Raw genomic sequence first — 8,722 nt, 5'->3', positions numbered from 1 at the left:
CATGTGGACACATATACATACATACATACATACATACATACATACATACATACATACATATATATGTATATATATACATATACATATGTGTGTATATATGCTTGTATATGTGCATTTTGAAAAATACATTAAAATAGAAAACAGAAGTATCCCAACCTCCAGTCACTGTCTTAGCACAGATACAGTAATATTTAGTAATGTGCATATTACGTAACTTTTTAAATTCCGAGAGACGTCAAATGCTGTCCAATGCTGTATGGGCACTTCTCTTTAAAGTACCATGGTGGCACAATCTCAGCAGTAAGTTTCCATGATAGCGAAAGGAAAGAGAACTCATATGCAGGCTGTAGCTTGTTTTCGTGGGTTTTAATTTTATGTGTACCTGTCTGTCTGCATGCACGTGCACCACATGCTTGGCGCCCTAGGAGGCACTGGAGTCCCCTAGAACTAGAGTTGCAGACAGTTGCAAGCTGCCATGTGGGTTCTGAGGACCAAATTCAGACCCTCTACGAGTGCTCTTAGCCACCAGCCATTTCTCTAGCCCCATTTTCATGTGTTTTTAAAGTGATATTATCAATTCATGATAGACAGCGGAGAGCATTCTAATCTAGATTAACTCCAAAAATGATGAGCTGTGTAATTTTCCAGCATCCAGGTCTTCCGTGCCAGGAAAAAGCAAATCACAGAGGCAGATTTCAGTAAGTTCAACCCGTCTCCCAGCTCTGGGCATGCCTGAAGTCTAAAAAGGTCTCCTCCCTCTTTGCCCAAATGCAGGCCACTCTACTCCTCACGCAGAAGATGCCAGGTTGTATAATTCTCCCATCGGAACTCATCTATCTCAGGGTTTCGGCCCTGCATTGGCCAAAGTAAGTGAAAGTTCACTTAGAGTGCCACACCCCCACTGGGCACCCGGCCCATGTGTGCTACATGCGTTCCATAAATTAGCATATCTTTATAGCTATCTTAGGAGGAAGTGCCACTTCTTTATGTTCATGCTTAGAGACATAAAATAACATATTCAAATTCGCGCAGCTGGTAAGACTTGGAGCAGTGTAAGTCCAGAAGTTATTCATTTGTGTTCTTAAAAACAAACAAACAAAAAAGAAACAAACAAAAAAAAAAAAAACAGTGTCTCTGCCATCCATAGTGATAGTTTTCACGGGTTTTGTTTTGATTGAAACTTGATGCAGACTCGGGACAATAAATATTTTACCTCTGGTATTGAATAAAAGAAGATAAACTATGATCACAGAGACGCCATTAATTTAGCATCCTTAAATGGTTTTGGTTGAAGAACCACAGCGTCATTTCGCTGTGTACCTGAAAGAAAGCTCTTACTCAGTCAAAATGGATCAATGGCAAATGCCTGTGATCCCAGCTCTCCACAGGCAGAGACAGGAGGGCCAGATGTTCAAGACCAGTCTGAACTCCATACTGACTTCAAAGTCTGCCAGGGCTACATTGAGACCCTGTCCGTCCAACCTAATCCCCTGACAAGAACTAGGGATATAGCTTGGTCAGAGCTCATTTATCTGGCGCACACAAAGCCCTTGGTTCAATAAATCTCCTGGCTCCATACATGTGATATTCATGATTCCACCCACACAGGATGCTTAGCATGCATACAAACATGTGGGCTTGCTCCTGTAAGTTCTGTCCTTTGGAATCCACAGCCCAGAACCCCCGACTGTAACTTCAGTCTGTGTTTCTTAGCAGCACACACCCTGGCTCAGATCCAGTTGTCCAGCAATGTTTCCTGTTACCACATACCCTTTGGCCTACCTCTGCTGGAGTTTCCCAAGGCATCAGCTGGAGGCCTCAACCCCTTGTGTTGCAGTTTCTCCTGAGCTGCTCCAACCTCCTTGGGGTCACCACTCATCTCCAACTCTGTGGAGACACTGACTCCCTCCCTACACCAGGGTTGCACTAACCCAGCCTCCTTTACCATGACTGCTACTTTGGAAGGGATGGGAGAGTTGAAGTAGGGTGTTGCTAGCCTCCTGCATGCAGCTCCCCACCGAGTGCTGAGACTACAGATAAATCTCACCATATCCAGTTCGATCACTGCATTCTGGATAGACCCACATGCTGGCATGTAGCACAGCCCACAGACAGTGGCACGAGGCTAGCTCTCTACCAGCTCCTCTAGTACAACTTTCCTGAGCTAAAGGGCCTGGTCCTCAGTCCAGGCTTTGGGTAGGTGATGTTCATAAGGTGAATAAGTGAGGGCTGGAGTAGATCTCTTGCTGTGCAATTGTAAGAGCTGGGGTTTGAATCCCAGAACACATGGAAAAGCCGGATGTGTGGTGAGAGTCTCAGTGATTCCAGAACCCCTAAGGAGAGACATGAGGAAAAGACAGGAGAATCCTCAGAAGTTCTTGGGCCTAATTAGCCCGGCGACAAGCGACTCTGTCTCTAACAAAGGTGGAAAGAGAACACGGACACCTGAAGATATGCGCTGATCTCCCCAGGCATGCCGTGACACACGTGATCCCCCCCCCACAGGCACACAAGACACACACACACACACACACACATACACACCACACACACCACACATACACACAAACTCACACACACCATATACACACACCACACAAACACACACACACACATACACACCACACACACCACACATACACACAAACTCACACAAGTCACACACACACACACACCACACACCACACATACACACAAACTCACACAAGACACACACACACACACACCACACATACACACAAACTCACACAAGACACACACACACACACCACACATACACACAAACTCACACAAGACACACACACACACACACACACCACACGACACATACACACAAACTCACACAAGACACACACACACACACACCACATACCACACATACTCACAAACTCACACAAGACACACACACACCCCACACCACACATACACACAAACTCTCACAAGACACACACACACACCACACATACACACAAACACACACACACCACACACACACACGATGAATTCTGTGAGCATGGAACCGGCCTAGGAAAGTCAGTTTGCAAATCATTCCTGCCACTGAAACAAGCCTTATTTTAGTCTGATGTCATGGCCAGCCATCTGTAAACCACAAGGCTCCCAATGTCCCTCTGCTAACAGAAGGGGCAGAGGCACAAAAGGAACTAGCACACAGGTCCTGCTTTCCAGCTAACCAGCTCTGAGACCTTGACGGTCACATTCCTTCTGGGATGCCCTCTTTGCTTACTATATCAAGGCAGTGGGTAAGGGACTTCTCCCTGTGCTTCAGTGACTTACGCTTTACAGGGGTCAGCTAGTGCATGCGTGCGTTGGGCTTTGCTGGACCACAGCCTGTTCTGCAACGAGCCAACTTAACACAGCCAAATGCGATATGAAGAGGGCTGTATCTAGAGGGCCCAGCTGTGTATTAATAAAACTTTATTTGTTATCTGGCAACAGGATGGACTGGGTCAACACCATTTGGTTGGTTGCTCTTCCTCCTTGCTGCTGTGAAGGTCACATAGCTCGATGCAGGGGGACTGCCATGATATATGTACCCCCAAAGCCTCCAGGTGACCAATCAGGGGTCTGATGAGAATGACAGGCCCTCAACCAGAAACTGAAAAGTGATATTAATTACACAGAAGCTTAAGAAAATGAACGTGCAGACTAACTAATAAAAGATAAATACCACGCCCCTGCCCCAGTCAGCTACGATTAAATACATTCAAGTTTCTTTTGATTTGTTTCGAATCAGAATCTCACGTAGCCCACAATGTATGGTGTAGCTGAGGATGTTCTGATTCTCCGGCCTCCACTTCCTCCACCACCACCACCCCACCTCACCCCCACCCCGGAGCTGAGGACCGAACCCAGGGCCTTGCACTTGCTAGGCAAGCGCTCTACCACTGAGCTAAATCCCCAACCCCTGGCCTCCACTTCCTAACTGCTTGTACAGGCACATACCACCACGGAGAACGCCAAGGTTTCATGTATGGCCAATACAAGTTGAGCTGCATCTCCAGGCCTATATTAACATATTTAATAGAAGACTGTGCCTTCAAAAGCAGGCAGAGACTGTCCCGGTCTGGCTCTACAGCACAGAAGCAGGCTGAGTCAAGGGGGCAGTGGGAAGGGTGGTTTCTCAATAGGCCATATGTGGGGTGGCAGCCCATGGCCAAAGCTTTCCTAGTTTGGTTAGAAAAACCATCCTTCTCTTGACCTAAACGGAGCAGCAGGCTACAACAATACACCCTAATGTGACTCACTCCTGCCAATCCCCTGGTCCCCAGGCAACCACTTGACCCCATAGGGACACTTCTAAGGGAACATGGGCACTGTGACAATCACCGAGCTCTACACCCAACAGGCAGCTGTCTCGCAAAGCAAATCAGTAGTGTAGTTTCCAGCTGTCAGATCCGTTCCCCTGTCGCTTAGCACAGAGAGAACAGTGCAGGCCAAGAGACTGCTGGTGACGTTCCCATGCTGACTATACCCCGCCATCGAGGCCTCCATGAGAGCCCCTCTGTCACTTAGCTTTGAGTCAGCATGGAAAACCCCGAACTCGGACCTGAAACCACCTCTGGGCTCCAAAGCAAGGCCCGAAGGAGAATGAATACCAGGCATGCCTGGCTCAACCAACCCTCGGCGTCACAGTTCCCACAGCACACACCAGTTCGAGCTCTACTGACTTTTGATTCAAATCCACATTGCTTTTCTATAGGCAGGGGATGGGATGCTGGGGGGGCTATGTTTAAGGGGTCTCTGTGGACACAGAAGGGAGGGAAGCTGGTACCAGCTGGAACCCAAACACCAGAGTAAAGCAAAATAAAAAGCTAGAGCCAAATACCCAGGGCAAGTAGTGAGTAGTGGTGCCCGGTAGTTACCAAAACAAAGAGCAGTAAACAGTGGAAGGACCTGAAGAAACGAAAAGAGGGAGGGGGAGGGTAAAGGGAGAAGGGGCCAGAGTTATCCAGAAAACCCCAGATCTTTTGACCTATTGAGCTACACAAAGGCTCAGTATAAAAATCAGAGAACTTTTATACACACACACACACACACACACACACACACACACCAATGAAAGCTGCCTATTGATAATAGGCTTGGGGTAAAATAAGAGTATTCCAGAAAGTCAGGGCTTGCTTGCCTAAATTCTGCCAGGATTCACAAGGGCCACTACCCTCCCCAGACTAAGGAAGGACAACAAAGCCCACTGCAGAGGAACAGGATGGGAAGCACCGCTGTTCCCATCAAGTCCGAGTCCACACAAGAGCCAGCGGAGCTGCGGTTCCTGAGGAGAAAGGCAGCATTCACATTAACAACGGCTTCTCGCCGAGGATGGCGGGTTAGTTGCACAATCAAGCCAGGAATTCACTATTCGAGGCTTTCTGGTAAATTATCAAAATGTAAACCAACGGCTACAGCGGAGGCCATCTGAATCGCCAAAATCAGAGTGCTGTGATTTTCAGTGAGAGACATAAATTTCTTGCTGTTTGGTCTTCAGCCTGATTCAGCCTTGATTGCAATGTGCTCACAGAGGCATGCAAAGACCATCCTGTACTTTGTGTGCGTGCGTGTGCGCGCGTGCGTGTGTGTGTGTGTCTCGATGGCAGAGAGACAGCAAGATAAAACTGTCACTTCATTCTAGTTTTTCTACCCACCAGACTTTTGAGGATGGCTCTATCAGCTAGCCAATTGACTCCTTCAATTTCCCCCTTAGCAACGCACTCGGGTGGATACAAGGACTCAATGAACATATGTTTAACTATGACTGATTTCCATGATTTTAATCTCAGTTAAAATAAATCTGACCTTTCGGGTGGATTGATAGCATAAGTACAGCCCCACCTAATAGGAAAGATGCAACAATCTGCAGTCCTGAATCCCCTTATACAGAAAACCGTTAAGCACCTCTACATTAAAATTTTCCCAGGGCAAAATAAACGTGTATTTTCCAGACACCTCAAACCAGGGTGGGAAGGCACGAACAACTTTACTTTCGTTTGTACAAATTGATAGAGATCACCTTTTGAATTCACGCTGAACAGCTAAATGTGGCGGCAGGCTGTCAAAAACTGTCAAGTGAAAGAATTATTGATTGGTGCGTTCAAATTAAAAATGAATGTAGGTTAATAAATGAGGATGGCTTTGAAGAAACAGCATCTCATCTAAACCGAGAAGAATCAGACAGCGGATCTGCCCGTCAGGCTTCTTGGCTGAGAATAGAAGATTGGAAAGGTAACTAGTGCTGGTACTGAAATAAGAATTAACCCACAAGGGTTTCTGTGATAGCCCATGACAACAGAGGCCAGCCCTCCTGGTGGCTCACATCTCCCATACACTTGCCTCTTCAGGTTATGACATAAATGCCAACTAAGTTCCAGGACTGAGACGGAAACAGTTGATGCCAGTGCAGTGCTCTTCGTAGCAATGGAGAACTGGAGTTGGAAAGCTGGCTCAGTCAGTAAAGTGACTGCCACGCAGGCATAACAAGTGGAGTTCCGATCTACAGAATCTATAGGAAAAGGCAGTCTTCCTGGCACATTCGTAACATAGGCACTAAGGAAACAAAAGACTAGAGAATTCTTAAAGTCCATTGGCTAGTTAGCCTAGCTGAATCTATGAGTTTGGCTTTAATTAGAAAACCTGTCTCAAAAAATAAAGAATATTGACCCGTGTGTCTCTACATACACCCACACATGTTCGTGGGAATAGACAGGCATGTATATTAATAAGTAAAAATGCCACATACAAGAAGGAGGAAGAGGGGGGCTGGAGAGATGGCTCAGTAGTTAAGAAAACCGACTGTTCTTCCAAAGGTCCTAAGTTCAAATCCCAGCAACCACGTGGTGGCTCACAACCATCTGTAATGAGATCTGATGCCCTCTTCTGGTGTGTCTGAAGACAGCTACAGTGTACTCATATACAATAAATAAAATCTTAAAAAAAAAAAGGAGGAGGAAGAGGAAGAGGAAGAAGAGGAAGAGGAAGAAGAAAAGGGAGGAGAGAAAGATGACAATGACAAAAGAATCTTAGTTCATCTCACTAGAGGCCCAGAACTGTCTACTTGCCTCACTCTCCCTGCCCCCAAAAGATAAGGGTCAGTCTCCTGGCTTTAACATCGGCATCTCTAAGTTGACAACAGTCAAGTGTCTGTACCCATTGACTTACAGATCCACACATCTAACCCAAGCCTGACATCTCTACTTCCCAATGTTCACATGGACATCACCACTACTGACCAGCTCTTTGTCACCAAAGAACACGGTCACCCACCCAGCAGACACCCATGTTTCCTGTTTTATATTTTACCTGCTATTTATACCCCATCCAAGCCTACACAGAACTGTGGTCTGCCCGTCTCTCCATCTCTCTTCACATTCCATCACCAGAGTCACCACAACAGCCTACAAATGATCCTTGATGCTCTGTGTACCTCCCACCTCTTTCCATACAGCACCGCGCCATCTTTTAAAAACACAAGAGATGCTCTCGTTTGCCCTGCTTCAGAACTCTTGCCACTCCTCCAGGTCAAATAGTGGCTTCCCCCAAAACACACCTACATCCCAGAAGCTATGAATGTGCTCATACATTGAAAAGAGAGTCTCTGCAAAGTTGACTAATGACTGCACGATAAGGTCATTCTGGCTATCCATGTGTACCCTCTATTGGTTACTAATTTGGCATCATGACCAAGGCAACTCAGGGAAGGGATGGTGTATTGTGGGACATGGTCTAAGGGGACAGGGTCCATCATGGTGAGGAAAGGTGGGAAGATCTTAAGGAAGCTATTGTCTGCAGCCAGGAAGCAGTGAGAGGAGGGGGAGGGGGAGGGGAGGGGGAGGAAAGGGAAGGGGACAGAGGGAGAGGGGGTGGGGAAGATGAGGGGAGGGGGAGGGGATGGAGGAGGGGGAAGGGGAAGGAGAGAGAGAGAGAGAGAGAGAGATGTTTTGTTTTTATTCAGTCCAGTACTCATCAGGTTAGGCCACCCACAGTCAGGGTGGGTCTTTCCTCCTCACTTAAACCTCGGTGTAAACACTCGCACACAGATGTGTCTCCACGGGGATTCTAAGTACAGCCAAGTTGACAAGGACGCTGAGCATCACAGGTCCTTACCCAGAGCCCAGTGTCCTTATAAGAGACTGAAAGGGCAAGGGCAAGATACGCAGGAAGATACCATGAAGACAAAGGCAGAGTCTAGAGTGACACAGGCCAGAAAATCAAGAAGCAGGAAGACACAAGGGTCCCTGCTCTTTGGCTTGCAGGGAGACTGTGGCCCTACCCTGCTGACACTCAGATTTCAAATCTCTCAGACAGAACAGCATGTTTTAAGGCATCTAGCTCTCTCCTCCGGCTAGCCTCTGCCTTCACTCAGAGGTCATTTTTCTGGTCTCTAGGAGTTTCCTTGTCTTCTCTTTCTTCTACCCCTGCAATACCTCTTCCCTGATTTCCAAAGAAGCACTTAAAAAATCTAGCTTTTCTACTCCTGTTATTTGGGTGGAACCAAGGCACCCAGAGGACAGGAATTCCTTCCCCTGCTGGCATGAGACCTTAGGTAAATAATTGTACCCCTGCAGCTACAGAAGAGAATGATACAATTTGCTTTGTAGATACCTGAAAGGCTTCTGGGAAAACAAGCCAAGATAAGGAATTCGAGGAATTAGTTCTCAGGACCTTCTTTCTGTGAGCCAGTGTACCTGAGACCCAGAGCGAGACCCAGATA

General features: G+C 47.0%; 1 protein-coding gene across 17 annotated transcripts in view; it reads right to left on the bottom strand.

Moving 5' to 3' along the window:
• The window catches only part of Atxn1 (ataxin 1), a 411,355-nt gene that overhangs the window by 359,588 nt on the left and 43,045 nt on the right, over positions 1-8,722 (bottom strand). The gene's annotated exons all lie outside the window — the stretch shown is intronic.

Source organism: Rattus norvegicus, chromosome 17 (genome assembly GCF_036323735.1).
Source record: "Rattus norvegicus strain BN/NHsdMcwi chromosome 17, GRCr8, whole genome shotgun sequence".
Classification (NCBI taxonomy): domain Eukaryota; kingdom Metazoa; phylum Chordata; class Mammalia; order Rodentia; family Muridae; genus Rattus; species Rattus norvegicus.
This window is presented reverse-complemented; position numbering and strand designations above follow the sequence as displayed.